We start from the raw sequence: 19,296 nt of genomic DNA, 5'->3' as shown, positions 1-19,296 counted from the left end.
TTGCATGTGGACTCCATACATTCTTTACTTAGAGGTTTCCCAAAGCATGTTAAATATTTGTCATAACAGGGTACTACTCTGACTCCTTTAATGTGATTTTGGGCATTCTATTTAATTCTGGAGTAATGTACAATTTTCGCTTTTGGAGGTAAGGTCTCAAAGACTGTCACATTGTTCATGGACTCTGTCTGAGGGCTTTTATCTGGACCCTCCGATTAAAAGTCCCTTTCTCTACTTACTGTGCCACATTGCTGTTCTCATTGCTGAATAAATATAGCATATCTGTTGGGCGAAAGCCTTGTATCTACAAGTTTGGTGATTGTAATACACAAAACAAAGTAGGTACCTATTTAAGGCTTGTCAATGTCTCAATGTTCCTAGAAAATAAAATGTGTTTTACAAATCCTGTGAAAATGTATCGTTTGATTACAAAATATGAAATAATGACGATTTCACTTACTGTAATGATAGCACTTTTGTAGATATGTGGTTTATGCTAGACAGCGACAACATTTGAAACATTTGTAAACTCTGGAGTAAAACAAAAATACAAAAAGCTAATTTTCAATTCATATCAACTTATTGAACAGTTTCAGTGGTCAGTAGTTTGTATTTTCAACCATTACCCACATAAATCAAACAGCAAGTAACAATCAATTAATCAATCAAGTAATGAACCGATCAATGCTCACTATAGCTGGGCCAGCAGGAGCATCCTGAGACTTTGCTTGCCCACTGGTCGCTTCATGCTTCTGGCTCTTGATTGGTTGATAATCACTTCCTGCTTCTTGTCCGTTCCCTTTTGCACCCATTTTCCTCTTCTTCTGTTCATCTGTGCTTGTTCTCTTCATTACATCTTTCCTAATAAATACAGGCAAAAGAGAGCCAATGATTGTTTTAAGACTAGCCATGTCTGCATATACATAAATGCCCACATTTGTTTGTGCATGTGCCCAGCCGCCTGTATGTAGACTTATATCAACATGCTGCCTTAATGGAATACACTTTCTGATCTTTCATCAGTTAACTACTGTGTGATGAGGAGTTTAGCAAGAATTTGACCAGCGAGCTTAACGTCCTCTCACACGCATTGTAGCACAATAAATAGAGTGAACGGAGATAAAAGTCATAGTAGTTCGCTTGTTACAAAATGGATGAAAAGAGCTAAAAGTAATTTGACTTAGTGTTTGTCAAAATGTGAGTATACCATGTGTATATTTAAGTGCCTGTTCTGTCATATGTGTTCATGTGCATCCTAAAATCACCCTCTCCTTCGAGGAATTCCCTGTTTCTTTCCTTGCCCTCCTCTCATTCACAACGCCCTCAGCTGGTACCATGGTGTTGTTGTTCTGCTGGCTGGATGACAGACCAACTTCACTCTGGATCTCCTCTCTAGACTGCCAGCATAGAAGTACTTAGAATCCATATGTTGGGGTTCAGTTTCACGTTTTAAGAGACAAATTCATCACTAACCCAACTTCAATCAGTCACTGTTTCAAAAGGCACAAGAAATTCAGTCCTGAAAGTCATAGTTGTTTTGTCAAAGCTCTTGAGATTACTTATCACAGGTAATTTGGACCCATGGAATCGTAGGTGCGTCTCACAAATCTTCGACGTGTCCGTGACAGGGTCCCCCATGGGTTCAGTTCACCGAGTCATTTCATGACATCGTCCCTTTTCATGTGACGTGCATGTTTGCGTTTGCGGTTCTGGTTGCCAGTTGCGGTTTGTTTGTTTGTAGCGCTACCTACTTTTTCACTCTTCACAATTTTTCAAGACTCCGTGGATTATTTTAACTGACTTTATGGTTCGCCTATTGTATGGATTTTTACCCGATCCTCGATTACTGTACTGACTCCAGGCACACCTGGTGAGAACTGTGAGGACTCAACCTTCAGTCGATGGTGCTCATGAATAATTGGAGCAAATTTTCTTTTCTGTGATCATCTATCAACCAGTTTAATATTACTATGCCTTGCAAGGACTGTCTAAAAACAACAAATGACATTACTAACCTAAAGGCTGATACCGACAGCTCTCAGATGAACTGCGACAAAAAGGACTCTCTTTTGTCCGACTTTATTGACATCGCAGCCTCACATTCCAAAACGATCTCAGTCTCCGACACCATCCTCTGTGACCCATCATCTCGTTGCCAGCCCTCTTATTGCTTCACTCCCAGCTCACATGCTTCAGAGCTGGTAGTCAGACGTGGCAAGACTGAAAGTCCCTGAGCTGCCTCGCCTCCACCCATATACCTCTCACGTCGTTTCACCATGCTACTGGTTGATGCCATGTTGCATCAACCAGATGATTACTCGCAGTCATTTTGACCGCTCATGGTCATTTTAGGTAGATCTTATCATCACTGGGTTTTTGTGTGCATTTGATCTAAAACTAATTTTAATGCAAATATATGGAGTTTTAGGAGCATTTAGGACGTGGCAGGTCTGTATCCTTTTTTTTTTTGTTGCACAAAGTTATTAAACTTCGAAAATCCAAAATGGTCAACATGACCGCCATGGTCGTTCTAGTAGTTTTTAGAGTTCCGGTCGTTGTTTGGGACTGTTTAAATGGTTATTTTCAGTTTTTTTTTTTACATTTCATATTTTATAGGCCTTGTTACGTTTGCTTTATTAGCAACGTGGGTTTTCTGTTTTGTTTTTGAGGTAATATTTTCACTTTTTCAGTTTTGCTATGCAAGTTTGACCATATCTCTGAAGTTTAAATTGTTTAAAAATAGTATTATAGTTGTTAAAATGTAAATTTTTGTGTCAGTCGTTTCCTAACAGACATACTAACATACTATGCAATGCATATGTTATTTACCTTGACAGAATATAGAGTTTAAAAACCGGTCATCAATTTGACTGCCCATGGTCGTTTTAGGTAGGAGTGAAATCACTATTCATAGCTTTCTCTAGAATAGTTGGAGTAAGAGTTAACTGACACCAACCTTGGGTGAAGTGTGTTATCTCTCTGTGCAGTCAGCCAACTGGCCAGTCTTCTGTTGGATGGCAGACCTGAGATCTCTACATCTCCAACCCCTGCTGCCTCCTTCCCTCCTATCTCCCTCTGGTGATGCCTCCTAGCACTTTTTCTACCATTATTCTTTAGTTCTTTCCTGGTTCCACTCACTGGCTTTGGACTTGGTTCCACCTTTCCTGCACCTGCTGGACATACAAATGAAAAGATGTGTTTCAAAGTCAACAAATCTATCATTTCATAAAAAAAAATTATTTGAAGTAGCCAATTGAAATAAACAACAGTATTTGTAGGACAAGAAACAGCCTTAGTCTTTGTTCACACAAATACAGACACTTTAATTGACTAAAGGTAAATTTTAGTTCATCAATCCATTTGTTACAATGGAAATTTGTTGTTTTGCTGCCAGCATTGCCCAGACTTGGAGCGATGCTCTCCAATTCACCCAACATGCATGTCTTTGCACTGTGGGAGGAAACTCATGTGAACACCTAAACTCCTTACAGAAAGGTTGGAATCAAACCCAGGATCTTCTTGCTGTGAGGTAACAGTGCCAAATAGCTCCTCTATATTTTCACTATAGTTAAAGACATTAAACTATAGGTGCTTTTTTCTCATTAAGAATTTTGGAACACAGGTCTTCAAACGAGGAGGTAAATTTGGAGCTCAATCTTGTCTAAACCTCACTGATATCTGATCAAATATTTAAAATAATAGGAGGTTTATAGGATGATGTTTTTGGCAATTTTTGTTTTGTTGGATAGGACGATAAAAGAGTGAAAGGTAGGACAGGGTGGGGCTGACAAGCAACACAGGTCACATGGAGGTTGTATGTGAACCAGGATGTCATGTCTTAACCTACATGATATACATCCCAGATGGCTGAGCAACCAGCATGCACCCTGGAGGGATGAAATATGATAAGAAAGAAATAACGTACAGAGGAAACCAGACCCTTCTGGGACCCTTTGTTTTCATTTCTGGATCAGAATAGGAGAACCATGAAGCTGTAATAAAGTGTGAATAAAAGCATACAAAAATATATAAACAGTTTAAATTTGGTCAGTTAATTGTAGGGAAATGCAGTGGCTAAAACCTAGGTTTGACAGGTTTTGTCATAGGCATAGATTTAGGTAGGACTGGTAGGGATGTGTCCCTACAAACTTTCAGGAAAGCTGAAATGTCTCTTGCAACATTTAGACCTGTAATCACAGCTAAAACAGGGAGACATTTTTTTTTTATTCATTCCATTGGGCGTTGTCACACGCTTCATACTCAGCCAGAGATGGTTAATGATCCTTACAATCTGGCTCAGCACACTCTGTAGGAAAGGCTTACTGTGCATGAACAGAGTCGCTCAACACCATCTCACTTAATTCTTGTTTTAATGCACTTTTTGTTTTTAATATTTATTGTGTGTTACTGTGTGTTTTTATGTGTTATGTGTTTTAGACTAAGAGGACAAAAGAAGCAATATAAAGATAACACCAAGGCCCACGTGAAAATGTTTGGTATCGACCTTAACACCTGGGAACAAGCAGCAAAAAAACAGGGAGGCCTGGGGACTGGCTGTCTGTGAGGGTGCTGGGCGCTACAACCACGACCTGCACTGTGCTGCTGAAAATGAGCACACACTCAGAAAGGAGCGAGTTACAAGAAAGGCCTAAACTACATCCTCAATCACTTCTTCACACCCTTGCCCACATTGCCCTAAAATACGTGGCCTCAGGATCGGCCTCTATGCCCACCTTAAGACCCACAAGGAACTAGATGGAGGACAGTCATATTCGACCCCGAGTGACAGCCGATGATGATGATTCACCAATCAGGGTGGATCAGCCTGCCTAACCATGCTGCTACCCTGTTTAAAATGTTTCAGTTACAATGTGTTTCAGTCAGAGTTTTTATGTCTTGCGGTCTAAATGCTGATTTAGAGAATTTGATTACAACTGCTCTGAATAGAGAGGTATAGCCTCCACAAGGTCTAAATGCTCTTTACAAATGTTAATGTTTTGAAGGTCTTTAATGTTTTCTTACCTTTGGGTGGGTACTGTATCTACTCTCCAACATAGACATTCTCTGCTACACACACGCACACAGACACAGACACACACACACACAGATCTACACCTATCCTAAACGACCTCGCATGTCATTGAAAAGAGAGCAGAGCCATTGTTTGACATTTACATTTGTGGCAGTCAGTACAAAACAAGAACCTATACTCAACTTTGTTTACACTGCGGACATCTAGACTGGTAGAAAGCATTGCATTGCTTTCCTCTTTGTTGTCCTGTTTTTGTACAGCTCGACAAAAAATAGGCTACAGAGTAGCGATCATGTGGGGTTGTAACAAGAACTTCACTGATTAAATTTTCCTAGGTGAGATAAATGAATGAAAACTGTTCACCCTTCCCTCCTTGATTACTATTTGAGGTGTACAACATCAAACTGGTGACACAGTGGTGCCTCACAGCAAGAAGTTCCTGAGTTCAAGCCCTAGGGTAGACCAACCTTGGGGGTCATCCTCTGTGTGGAGTTTGCATGCTTTGTGTGTCTGCGTGGGTTTCCTCTGGGTGCTCCGGTTTCCTCGCACAGTCCAAAGACATGTAGGTCAGGTGACTCGGCCATACTAAATTGTCCCTAGGTGTGAATGTGTGTGAATGTGTCGGCCCTGTGATGGTCTGGCGGCCTGTCCAAGGTGTCGCATCGCCTGCCGCCCAATGACTGCTGGGTTAAGCTCCAGTATCCCCGCGACCCTGAGAGCAGGATAAGTGGTTTGGATAATGGATGAATGGAATAGATGGAACATCAAACTGTCCAAGTGGAAATGCTCAGTATCTAAAACAGTTGACAGTGATTGTCTGGGCAGTTACCAATTGCCAACAATAGAGGACAGTAGTGGTACTGGGTAGCTCCTGATGGTCAACAGTAGATTGCATTTGCTGGACTGTGCTGTGCAATTCCTGGGTGGGAATGTGTGGATGTATGACCTGTTGATTATCATGTATGGATGTGTACGTTTCTGTTTTATTTTTACATAATCTTTTTATTCTTTATTGTTTTTATAGTGTAGCTTGTTTGTTAAGGCGGCACATCACGGGTGTCCTGGGTGCTCAAACTGTTGAGCATGTACCATGTGAGCTTAAATTTGGCTGGAAATTTGTTCATTTATTTTCAAAGCTGGTTAAAGCTGCACACCAATTGCCCTTTGTGATTAGGATGTAGTTTGAGTCTAGCTAAATTTAAGATGTTTAACAGTATTACAGTGATTATAATCAATGTAACTTTCTCGTACATGTATAATCTATATAGCTATCATTCAGATAATTTTTGCAGCACTTAAATGCAGCTATATCTATAGAATCTTGTAATAAAGATATAGAATCCTATTATGTGAGAGTTAGAGAAGTATAAAATATCTTGAGTAGATGAAGGCACAGACAGGATGGAAACATCCTCATTATATGTTGTACGAAGGGAACTACTCTGTCTTACTGTATAATTCCAGCATTGCTACAGAACTGAACAGGATGTTGTTGAAAGGGTTAAATCTTTAATCCTGTATTCAGGATGTATGTCAGGTAAGGTGACACCATAGCTTCCTGGCTAGCATCTATTAGTTCCAAGGCTTGTTTTTATTTAGAGAGAGAGCATGAAAACAAAGGAAAGGTCATGTTTTGGACCCCTAGGCGCAGAAAAAAGGTTCCCACCATCAGAGAGATCGAAAACAGACAGAGAAAAGGAGAGACGGTGAAAGATGATAGGGGCACACTATATGATGAGACAGGAGGTATCATATGGAGGTGAGAAAATGCCTGCAGGGGCCAGCCAGTCTAACAAAGAAACCATTACAGCAAACACTCCTCTCAATTCTCTCTCTCTCTCTCCTCCCCTCCTCTCTCTCTCTGTCTCTCTCTCTCCCCCCTCACATTAATTTTGAAGAAAAATTACTAATGTGATATTATGAGAAACACAATATCCCTTATTTCTCTCCCCTCCAAAACATGCTTCCACCATAAAGGACAGCAGTGACCCAAGGGTTAAGGAAGAATGTCTGTCATTGGGAGGTTTACTAATTTCAATCCCCTTACTGTCAAAGAAAAGATGGTGAAAGAATGTAAATGAAAAAAAAAACGATCAATCTTTTCTTAGCAATTCCTGTCTGGGTGCCTTTGAGCATGGCCCCTAGTCTGTAAACGGTTTCATTAGAGCTGCTCAACAGCCAATAGCAGTGCTGGCCATATCTCAGTGGTCAACAGCAGCATACTATGCTTTGGTTGTATTGGCTTCTCCCTCCTGTGTTACTGCGTGAATGTAAAGACATGTAACACTTTTCTCTTACATGACCATTCTGGGGTCATTGGAGCAAGTGGAGCATGATTAGGGTACATGACTCTTGACAACAGATTTAATAGTGGTTGCTTGGCTGCCTCTACCAAATAAAAATCTGGATGTCATCAAATCTACTCAAACTAAATACCAATAAGACTGAGCTCATGGTTGTGCCTTCCAAGGTGCTGCTCCGGAAGGTTGGAGATCTCCTCGAAATGGATGGCTGCGCCATCTGCCTTTACCCAGAAGTCCACAACCTTGGTGTCATTCTGGACTCCACCCTCTCATTCCAGTCACACATAAAATCTGTCACCAAATCTGCTTTCCTTCACCTCAAAAACATCTCCAGACTCTGGCCATTACTCTCAGACTCCGTGGCAGAGACCCTTATCCATGCCTTCATCACCTCCCATCTGGATTATTGTGATGGAGTCCTGTCTGGGGTACAAAGCCCTATACAGGCTTCAGTATGTGCAAAATTTAGCTGCCAGGGTGCTCACCCGCACCAAGCCTGGCAACACATCACTCCCACCCTTGTCCAACTTCACTGGCTCCTGGTCAAATCCAACATTTCTTATAAAATCCTCCTCCTCACCTATAAATCCCTCTATGCCCATACCCCTCAGTACCTATCAGACCTCCTCAAACCCTATATTCCATCCCATAATCTGTGGTCCGCAGACACGGGCCTGCTTTCCATCCCCCACACCAACCTGCAGACTTTGGGGATAGAGCCTTTAGTGTGTCAGCCCCCACCCTTTGGAACTCGATTTCAGCAGAGATCCGTAACGTTGCTTCTTTGGATAATTTTAAAAGACTACTGAAAACCTACCTTTTTACTAAGCCCTATGGTCTGTAGTCTTTTGATCTTTGTTTTAATCTTCTTCTTTTTTTCTTATCTAGTGTAAAGCATCCTTGGGTTCCTTGAAAGGCACTATACAAAACTAAGTTGTTGTTGTTATTGTTGTTGCTTGTAATGGCGATCTGATAACCGAAGCCCATTCTACTTTTGTACTGAATGTAATTTTCCCTGCATAAGAGTATTAGCTACTTTTTCTTTTAACATTTATTTTTCCCAGGGAGGTTGATATCACTGTCTTGTTTTTCAGCACTGCCTAAGCTCACATTCATACAGTCCACACATTCACACCTGTGAGGCCCAGCACAACAACAATCTTCTTCTTTCTAGGCACTGGGAATTGCCCTGTATAACTACAGTCTTCTACTGTTGTTTGCTGGGAGCAACCCAATATTACCACAGTTCACTACTGTTCAGTACTGAGCAGCTCCAGTGAAACAGGTGGAGGTTAAGTGCTATACTCAAGAGCATCTCAACATTTGTAGTTGTGGAAGCGAAAGCCGTTCAGTTTCCGCAACGAATGCTCCCTTGTGGAATTAAGAATTCTAAATACAGCCTCAAGGCAGTGCCCAACCCCCATATTTATAAAATGTCTAAAATGTTTAAGCACTTATGGCTTGCCAACAGAGGCATACTGGTGCTGTTTAACAAACAAAGACCAATAGGCATGGATATCCAATCCACTCATCCTCTCATGTTCTCACATTCATTCAACTTGAATAGAAACAAGCTCTCATGGTTTCACATTCAGTGTAACTATGATGACTGTAATGAAAAACAAGGCTACACCCTCTGACACTCAATGACATTGTATTGAGGCAAGCCCTATCCATCTCACACCCTTTCAATTCACAAACTCCCATGGCCTCCCAATGCATTCATTTTGTAGTGAAACACGCTCCTAGACTTTCATATTCAGCTTGCATTTTAACAGGTGTCCACCCTCTGGCATCCACTATATACTCCTGTGCCGTGGCATTCAGTCACATTTTATAGAAAACAATCTGCTCTTATTCGACGTCAATGACTCTCTATCCTCAAGCCCTCAGGTTCAATGAGTTTTTATGAAAACAATAGGAGGTGAAATGCACCTCCAAACAAACAAAGATTTCCAGTGCACTGAGAGATGTCAGCATATATGGGTTAATAAACTAATTGGGCTGGGACAGAGCTTAAACTGAGATTGGAACTTGATCGGAGTCAAACAATAACAAGTAGCAGGTTTGTAAGTGAGCCCACATGTGTAAGCAGCCTCAAAGCTTTGGTATAAATGTAGACAAGTAGCATTTACTTTTGGCATTCAGGGCAATGGCGTAAGATGTATAGTACAGGGCAAAGAAGCTGGCAAGAAGTGACAACAAATAAAGACAAACAATGGTAATTTGAAAAGAAGTATTGCGAAGGCTTTATGACATGAAAGATAAAACACTGCACCTGCTCAAGTACATTAATATTGTGAGGGAGTAATAATAATAATAATAATAATAACTATTTATTTATACAGCACTTTTCAAAACAGTTACAAAGCTTTACAAGACAAAGGAAAAAAAAAGGTAGACTACTGAAACTGCAGGAAAGTAGAGATGGACAATCTCTCTCGTTGACTATACAAACGTGTGTGTCATTTATTTTTCCATACAAAACAACAGCGAGAGCAACATGGCACTGCTCCAACAATCACAGCCGTAGCTCCACCCCGTAAACCTAGAAACACTTTCTTAAAGCGACCGTGTCTACAGAATATCAAAACCGATTATGGTGAATTATGTCCGTAGAGTCTGCTACATATGTCCCCCCAGAATTCACCATTATAGAAAAAGTCACTGTGGAGGGGGGTGGATGGCCCAGCTGCAACAGCTTCACCAAATAGTTGCGGAGGCCGGGCCACAGGAAGGGTCTTAGGGACCCTGCGGCAGTGTGGGAGTAGGGTGGGGGGTGGAGGAACCTTAGGGGCCTTGTTGGGGGGTGTGGGCAGGGTAGGAGTGCGTCCCCGCTGTGGGGGCTGGGCAAGTTCAACAGGTCGGTCCAAGTCCAGGTGCACCGGTTTGAGGCGATCCACTGAAATGTTTTCTGGCTTGTTGCCGAATTCTATGACAAAGTGCTTGTTTCCGGTCTCCTGGACGTGTAATGGCCCATCGTAAGGAGACTGCAGGGGTCCACGGTGGGCGTCGTCGCAGATGACAACGTAATCTGTCGACTAAAGACTTGCGGGGATGTGAGACTGTGGGAGGCCGTGTTGCGAAGTGGGGACTGATGCGAAAGCTCTGGCATTACCCAGGACCATTGATGGGCTGCAGACCAGGGAGCCGCGGTGGCTGTCCATAAACCATTTCAGCGGATGAGGACTGTAGGTCCTCCTTAGGGGTGGTCCTGAGGCCCAGTATGACCCATGGGAGCCTGTCGACCCAGCTGCTATCCTTGAGGCTGGCTCGAAGAGCGACCTGCATAGAGCTATGAAACCGCTCACACAACCCATTGGCCTGCGGGTGGTACGCGGTGGAGCTTCACCCCTATGCTCTCTGCGACTGCGTTCCAGAGCTCAGATGCAAACTGTGAACCTGGTCCGAGGAGAGGTCAGATGGGGTGCTGAATCGGGTGACCCAGGTCCCGATGAACGCCTGGGCTACATCGGTGGATGTCATCGATGACAGCGGGACGGCCTCTGGCTATTGAGTGGTTCTGTCCACCATGGTGAGCAGCTAAGTAAAACCATGAGAGGGGGGCAGGGGGCCCACTAGGTCCATGTTTACGTGGTCGAACCTCCTTTCGGGCACCGTGAACTGTGCCAGGGGGGCTCTGGTGTGGCAGCGCACTTTAGAACGCTGACACTCCACACAGGTGTCAGCCCAGTCTCTCACGTCTTTTTGAGCTCGTGCCAGACGAACTTGGCTGATGCCTTTTTGCCAGGGTGGGAGAGGCCATGGACAGCGTTGAAAACACACCACCTCTAGCCAGTGGGAATGATGGGCTGGGGCTGATCTGTGGAGACGTCACACAGGAGCATGGTGCCAACGTTGCCAAAAGCCACGTCCTGTAACTGCAGCCCTGTGACAGCCATCCTGAAAGCCTGCATGTCTGGGTCGGTGGCCTGGTCAGCTGCCATGCAGACATAGTCAAGACCCACGTGGATGGCCCCTGCAATGGCCTGGGAGAGGCAGCCAGTGGCGAGGTTGGTTTTGCCAGCAACATGCTGTACGTTCGTTGTGAACTCTGAGATGTAGGACAGCTGTCATTGCTGGCGGGTGGAACACGGCTCAGCCACCTTGGCCATGGCAAACGTCAGTGGTTTGGTGTCCAGAAACACCGTGAACTGACGGGTCTCCAGCAGGGAACGGAAGTGTCGAATGGCAAGGTAGAGAGTGAGGAGCTCCCGATCGAAGGTGCTATACTTCCGTTTGCTGGGGCGAGTGGCTGCCAAGCGCTGTTCATCCACTGCTCGTGCAGTGCCCCGACTGCGTAGTCCGAAGCGTCTGCGGTAATGGCGATCGGAGCCTTGGGTGATGGGTGCAACAGCATTGCTGCATCAGCCAGAGCAGTCTTAGCGTCCACAAATGCCTTGTCCCTTTCCGTGGACCAGTCCACAGTGTTCGGTGGCCTTACCTTTCAGGGCCTCATACAGGGGTCGCATGAGTTGAGCTGCTCAGGGATAAAGCGGTGGTAAAAGTTCACTATGCCGAGGAACTCCTGTAGGGACTTAACTGTGAGCAGTCGCGAGAAGTTCAATATGGCGTCCACCTTTGACAGGAGGGGTAGTGCCCTGTCTTTGGTGACTTGGTGTCCAAGGAAGTTGATGATTGTCAGCCTGAACTGGCACTTGGCTGAATTGGCTATCAGCCCGTGCTGGCTGAGCTGCTTGAAGAGTCCGGAGGTGGGACAAATGTTCCACTTTGGAGGTGCTGGCGACATCTCTTAGCACCGAATCCATGAGGTGCTGGAACATCTGTGCAGTGTTCTTGAGGCCAAATGGCATGTGCAGGAACTTGAACAGTGCAAATGGGGAGATCACCACTGTTCTGGGGACATCCAGTGGGTGGACGGGCACTTGATGGTATCCACAGACGAGGTCCACTTTGGAAAAGATGACTTTTCTATCCAGGTGGGCAGAAAAATCCTGGATGTGTGAGACTGGGTAGCAGTCTGGTATCGTTGTATCACCGCACGGGCGCCACCCGCCATCAGGCTTCAGGACGATGTGGATGGGTGAAGCCCATGGGCTGTTGGAGCAGCAAATGATGCTGAGATGCTCCATATTCTCGAACTCCTCCCTGGTGGCGGTGAGCTTGGCCGGGTCAAGGCGCCGAGCCCGAGCATAGACTGGTGGGCCAGTGGTGGCGATGTGGTAGTCCACTCCATGCTTGGCGGTGGAAGACGAGAAGGTGGGCTGCGTGACCACCAGGAACTCAGCGAGAAGCCGGAGAAAATCGTCTGTGGTGGAGAACATGCTAGACAGTCTGATGGACTCCACTCCGCTGAGAGTACACACATACAAGCAGAAAGTGAAAGCGTCGACCAAGCGGCGGTTTTTGACATCCACCAACAGCCCATAGGCACATAGGAAATCTGCTCCAAGGAGGGGGATGGCCACTTCTGCCATGACAAAGTCCCAACTGAACCGCTGTCCTCCGAAACACAGCTCCATACCTAGTGCCATAAGTGTGGATGGAGCTGCCGTTAGCGGCTTCCATCCCAGATAGCAAAATTGCTGTGGCCCAGACCTGTCCCACACCGACACTTTCATCTGGCCCACATACTGCGTGGAATGATGGCACTTGGGCAGTCCGTTCCTGTTTGCTAGATCCAGGTCAGTGCTGCATCATTGCCTGAAGTGGCCCACACCCGTATGCTATCTGGGATGGAGGGGGGGGCATATCCACAAGACAGGATGTCTACTCTCGATGCGGGCAGGATGCTCCTCTGCGTGCTCTTGTCGCACAGGGACTGCCGTCCAGAAATGGTGTCTTGGATGAAGTACAGCCTGCCAGTTCAGCCGACGCAAATGGCTACTACTGAGCGTTGGCCCCGGTGTTTCCCACCGCACTGAAACTGCATGGAGATTGGCACCGCTTGGCCTTGGGTCAAAACTTTGTGCTAAAATCTTGAGCGGTGGTTCTGCCGTCGTTGAGGAGCTGCTGCGGCGGTGGTGACTGTTTTGTATCCAGGCAGTGGAGAAAATGTTTGGACAGGAAAAAAACGCAGCCACGCAGTGCTGTTGACCATCCAGGAAAAAATTATCAGTCTCCTCGGCCAGCACACGACAGTCAGTGATGGCGGTGTTGGCTAAAGCAGCCCGTACCTGAGAAGGCAGCTGTCGCAGAAACAATTGGATGAAGAGGAAGTCGGGCTTGTGCTCCCCCAGGAGATCCAGCATCCTGTCCATAAGTTCAGACGTCTTACTGTCACTGAGGCTTTGTAGAGAGAAAAGCCGGCTGGCCCGCTCGGCATCAGAAAGTTCAAAAGTTTTCAACAGGTGAGCCTTGAGTGTCTCGTATTTATCCTGCTGTAGAGGATTTTTGAGGAGGCTCTCACCACTCTGGTTGCTGTTGAACTGCTAAGAGCCGCCACCACATAACAGTATTTTGTGGCGTCCACAGTGATTTCCTGCAATGTGAACTGCACTTCTGTCTGGGCGAACCAAGCCGAGGCTGATGATTCCCAGAACTCCGGCAGCTTGAGAGAAACTGCGTTAGTCGTCATGTTCATAAAGAGTTGTCTCTGGAAACGTCCAGCAGACAAATGCTGGGGTCACCAATATAAAAATAGCAGGAAAATAGAGATGGCCAATTTCTCTCAGTGACTACCCGAACGCGAGTGTCATTTATTTTTCGTACAAAACAACTGCGAGAGCAACATGGCGCTGCTCCAACAATCATAGTCGTAGCTCCACCCTGTCAACCCGGAAACACTTTCTTAAAGCGACCGTGTCTACCTAACACAGAACATCAAAACTGATTATGGTGAATTATGTCCATAGAGTCCTCTACAAACCAAACAATGATAGCCAGAAAACCAGCAGGTGAGTGTCATCACTATAAACTGCAATGGCTTCTTAATGGCAAGGTGAATGGAGTATAGAATTTCAACAGAAACTGAATATGGCATGTGGACAAAAAAAAAAAAATTCAATGTAACTAACCTGTGTGCTCAGGTATCACGGGTTTCAGCAAAATATCCCAGGGTAGCTTCTCCTTTCCCTCTGTGGACAATACCTGTAGGGCTGACACACACACACACAAACACACACACACACAGAATGAGTATATGAGTGTATATATATATATATATATATATATAAGCAAGAGAGAGAGAGAGAGAAAGAGAGAGAGAGAATGTTATTCAATATAAAATCTACAACAAAAATTTTAATAGTAGCCCTAACAGATAATTGCAAGTGTTACTTACAGGGAATCAGAGTACCTTGCTCCTGTGTGACATCAAGACAAGTCATAACTTGGTTTTCCTCTGCCGAGTCATCAAAAAGAGACAACTGAATAATCTCCCCATCAGGGCCCATGATTATGCTCCCCAATGATCTGCCTTTCTGAAATTCTGAAAACATTCACGTCTGACTATTGAAAATTGAGGAATCAAAGAATTGCAATGATAATGATTTAGAAAAAAATTGCAATTTCACATAAAAATAAATGAAATGAAATGAACAAAAATGTAATTACATTTTTTTTAATAATGCCATAAGACAAGCTGTAGAGAAACTACTGTAAAGGAATTACACTTGCATACCCTGGCCTGCTGTGGATGTTGTTGTCCCTACAATTTCAGCCTAACACATGTTGTGCTATTGTCATTACAGAAGGTGACAATATCTTTAACACTTAACTGAGCCCCAGTCATGTCCTCTTTATAATATTTTTTGCAAGACATTATTGACATTTCTTCATGAGCTACTCCTGTACTGTGATATGTTGAGACGCAGCAAGCCTGCAACAGATCTCAACAGTTGAGAGGAGGAAAGAGGCAGAGCTTCTGTGCAATCTTGGTTGATTAACTAGTGACTACTTTCCTAGGTCTGGTGTGAGAGGAAGTCAGGATGATATCATGGACATGATCAGAGTAAATTCGAGATGTTTACTTTGACATTCCCAAGTCATGCAAGTGAGCGTGTTACTATATGTGCGAATAACCCTTACCTCTGATTGCCAGTGGCAGAGCTCCTCGGATCACGCCTCTATTGGTGTTAATGGAGCCCAAGAGGTCCTGGAGATCATGTGATCTGTGTTGTAAGAAGGCAAGAGAACTCTGTCCCCTGGTTCCTCTTTTCCTCCCAACACATGGCAGCGCTCCTACTGGAGAGGCCTCTGGCAGAGAGGAAAGGTGTTCAGAGGGGAGATTAAAGAGGAACATAAATAAATGATGCAGAAACCTGATGGTATCCTCCTTTAGTGCCTCCACAGTACCACCCACCTTACTGGCTCATCCCAGAATTGGTTTCAGGCCTAGCTGTCTGGCAGAGCTGACTATGTCTCATTGGGATGTAAGAAGTCCTGGAACTATGCTGTCATGTGCAGTGTCACTCAGGGTCAGTTCTTAGCCCTGACCTGTTCATGCTTTATTTGCTCAACTTGGCCATATCATCTGCTGGTATGGACTTTCATTCCACTGCTATGCTGATAACACAAAACTACATACAAAAACCAATCTCTCTACAGCTTTATTATGACCATCAACCTGTCTTAAAGAAAAAAGGGTTTGCTTGAAACATAATATCCTACAGCACAACAGCATCAAAACTATTAGTTGGCAGCCAACACCAGGTCCAGCCTTCCCCCATAACTCACCTCACTATTTCTGGGTGATCATTACTGTCTCCTCATCAGTTTCCAACCTGGGTGATAGGGTGATTGGTTCGACTGGCACTAAGTCTGCCACGCCCATATAGAAACCCATTGGAGTTCAGCTCTGCAGAACCTCCTGCATTATTAAAAGAATATCTCCCAACACCATCCCACTCTAAACCTGTTGGAGTCATCTTTGCATTTATCTCCTAAAGGTTGGTATAACATGGCTACCGTCTAGAATAAAATGAAACAGGCCTTGCAAGAAATACAAAAGTTTGTTAGAAATGTGGGGCTTTTGATAACAAAAAGGGTCTTTTATATGGTTCTCTACTTTGTTTGAACATGCATGAGAGAACGAGAGGAGACAAAAGCAAACGGGAAACACAGCTATGGTTGAGTGGTTAAGGTGAATGACTTGAAATCCACTCGAGTTTCATTCAAATGACACTACATGTGTAGTTTCATTTAAAATCAATCAATCAGACTTTATTTGTAGAGCACTTTTCATACAAACAAATGTAACACAAAGTGCTTCACACAATAAACAATAAAATCCCCCTCCCCTCACAAAAAAATCCAAACAAACAAAAAAAAACACCGGTCAGTTTCGGTCAAGTCGGGAGTTGCAGAGAAGTATGTAGGAGTGGTGCAGGATACGTATGCGGGAAGTGTCACAGTAGTGAGGTGTGCGGTATGGGATTATATCAAGGATCGGCTCAGCCCTTTCTTGTTTGCAATGGTGATTGACAGGTTGACGGACGAGATCAGGCAGGAGTCTCCGTGGACTATGATGTTTGCAGCTGACATTGTGATCTGTAGTGAGAGTAGAGTGCAGGTTGAGGAGAGCCTGGAGAAGTGGAGGTATGCACTGGAGAGAAGAGGAATGAAAGTCAGTACGAGCAAGATGGAATACCTATGCATGAATGAGAGGGAGGACAGTGGAATGGTGAGGATGCAAGGAGTAGAGGTGACGAAGGCGTATGAGTTTAAATACTTGGGCTCAACTGTTCAAAGTAACGGGGAGTGAAGGAGAGAGTGCAGGCAGGATGGAGTGGGTGGAGAAGAGTGTCAGGAGTGATTTATGACAGAAGGGTACCAGCAAGAGTTAAAGGGAAGGTTTACAAGATGGTAGTGAGACCAGCTATGTTATATGGTTTGGAGACAGTGGCACTGTAAAGTTTTTAATGTGCTTCACTGCTTTGTTTAAACATATTTGAGAGAGAGAAAACATACCAGTAACCTGCTGTGGCCAAAAAAATCTATGGAAATTGCGTTTTCCTACAAATTACACCAGTTTAAAAACAACAGTTGGGGATGTAGCTCAGTGGTAGAGCCCATGTTGAGGTCCTGGGATCAATATCCACTTCCTTATGGCTTTGCCCCAAATGTACTTTCAATTCATACAAGGCCAAAAAGGTCCCTCAGCTAGAACTAAATTCTGAACATTTCAAGGATAATTGGGAGGGCTGTCCTTTAACAGAAATCCCTGGCCTACTTTCCCATCCCAATTAATATCCAAGAAATATGTCCAAGAAAGTCCAAAGAAAGGTATATGTCTCTTAATAAAACTCCGGCTTTCATTCATGTAAAGGCTTCATCTGTAAAGGTGTTCATTCATGAAGACATGGTTTGCCAAGTTTTGAGTGGAAGAACTTGACTGGCCTGTACACAGCCCTGACCCCAACTCCATCAAACAACTTCAGGATCAATTGGAATGCCAACTGCGAGCCAAACATTCTCAGCCAACATCCATGCCCACCCTCACTAATGCGCTTGTGGCTGAATGGGAGCAAATCCCCGCAGCAACATTCCAAAATCTATGGAAAGCTTTCCCAGAACAGTGGAGGCTGTTATAGCAGCAAAGAGGGGATCAACTATACATCTTAATACCCATGGTTTTGGAATGAGCTGTTCAACAAGCACATATGGGCGTGATGTTCAGGTGTCCACATACTTTTGGCCATGTAGTGTATATTCACCCTTTACAAGGCCAAATGGGTCCCTCTTTGGTAAATAAATGAGATGGGTTGTCTCAAAGATGATTGGGTTGGTCTACCCTCTAACAGAAATCTTTTGGCTATCATCCCATGAAGAAATCTACATATGTCTTGGTAAAGGTAGGGCATTCATTCGTGTAAAGACTCATTTGAATCTTTTGCTCGTTTGTTTGTAGATAGTTGAGAAAGAAAGAGAAAATCTGAAAAAAAAATACACCATGCATACAGTTGTCGTGGCCGAGTGGTTAAGGCGATGGACTCGAAATCCGTTGGGGTTTCCCCGCGCAGGTTCGAATCCTGCCGACAACGGCAGCTTGTGAGTTTCATCTAACAATAGATCGCTGGAAACTTGGGGATATTATTTGCTCCGCAGATGGGGATTTTCATGATATTAAGAGTCTTTTATGTGCTTTGCTGATTTGGTTGAATATATCCATCCATTATCTGAACTGCTTATCCTGCTTTCAGGGTCACGGGATGCTGCAGCCTATCCCAGTAGCCACTGCGCGGCAGGCGGGGAGACACCCTGGACAGGCCGCCAGGCCACCACACAGGGCCGACATACACAAACACATTCATACCTAGGGGCAATTTAGTACGGCTGATTCACCTGACGTACATGTCTTTGGACTGTGGGAGGAAACTGGAGCAATGGAGAAAACCCATGCAGACACAAGGAGAACATGCAAACTCCACAAAGAGGATGACCCAACCCAAATTTGGACTACTCCAGGGATCAAACCCAGGACCTTCTTGCTGTGAGGCAACCACGCTAACCACTGTGTCACCGTGCCACCTGTTTGAATATATGTGATAGAGGTGGAAAAAAAACCCCAAACATATTAGACACTTCTTGTGGCTGAAAAATGTGTTGTACATAAATTGTGTTTTCTGACACATTAAATCACTTTAAAAGCAGCAGTTTGGGATGTAGCTCAGTGGTGGAATGCATGCTTTATGTGTATGAGGTCCTCAGATGCAGCTCCTCTTCATTATGGTTTTAGCCCGAATGTACCTTCAATTCTTACAAACCAAACATCAGTGCCTGATGTCAGTGACACTGTTGTGGCTGGATCTCGAAATCCATTAGGGGCTACTCGCACAGGTTCGAATCCTGCCGACAACGAAACTTTGAGTTTAGTCTGAAAGCTATGACATGTTATCAACCCCTCACATGGAGATGCTACCTCTCAAACAAGGTGCCCGACCTCCCTCTTCTTAGCCAAGCGTAATTCAGGCTTTCGATAGATTAGAACAACTGTAGGTTGCTGGCAGATCACCAGAGTTTGAAGACTAGTGTGTTCATATATCCCCTCTCCTTAATCTT

At 44.4% G+C, this 19,296-nt stretch overlaps 1 non-coding gene across 1 annotated transcript; it reads left to right on the top strand.

Moving 5' to 3' along the window:
• Window positions 1–18,196: 18,196 nt before the first annotated feature.
• On the top strand, window positions 18,197–18,278 carry trnas-cga (transfer RNA serine (anticodon CGA)). The gene has a single exon. It is a non-coding gene; the product is annotated as a tRNA-Ser (tRNA).
• The last annotated feature ends 1,018 nt before the right edge of the window (window positions 18,279–19,296 follow it).

The sequence above is a fragment of the Lampris incognitus genome, chromosome 11 (assembly GCF_029633865.1).
Source record: "Lampris incognitus isolate fLamInc1 chromosome 11, fLamInc1.hap2, whole genome shotgun sequence".
NCBI classification, from domain to species: Eukaryota; Metazoa; Chordata; class Actinopteri; order Lampriformes; family Lampridae; genus Lampris; species Lampris incognitus.
This window is presented reverse-complemented; position numbering and strand designations above follow the sequence as displayed.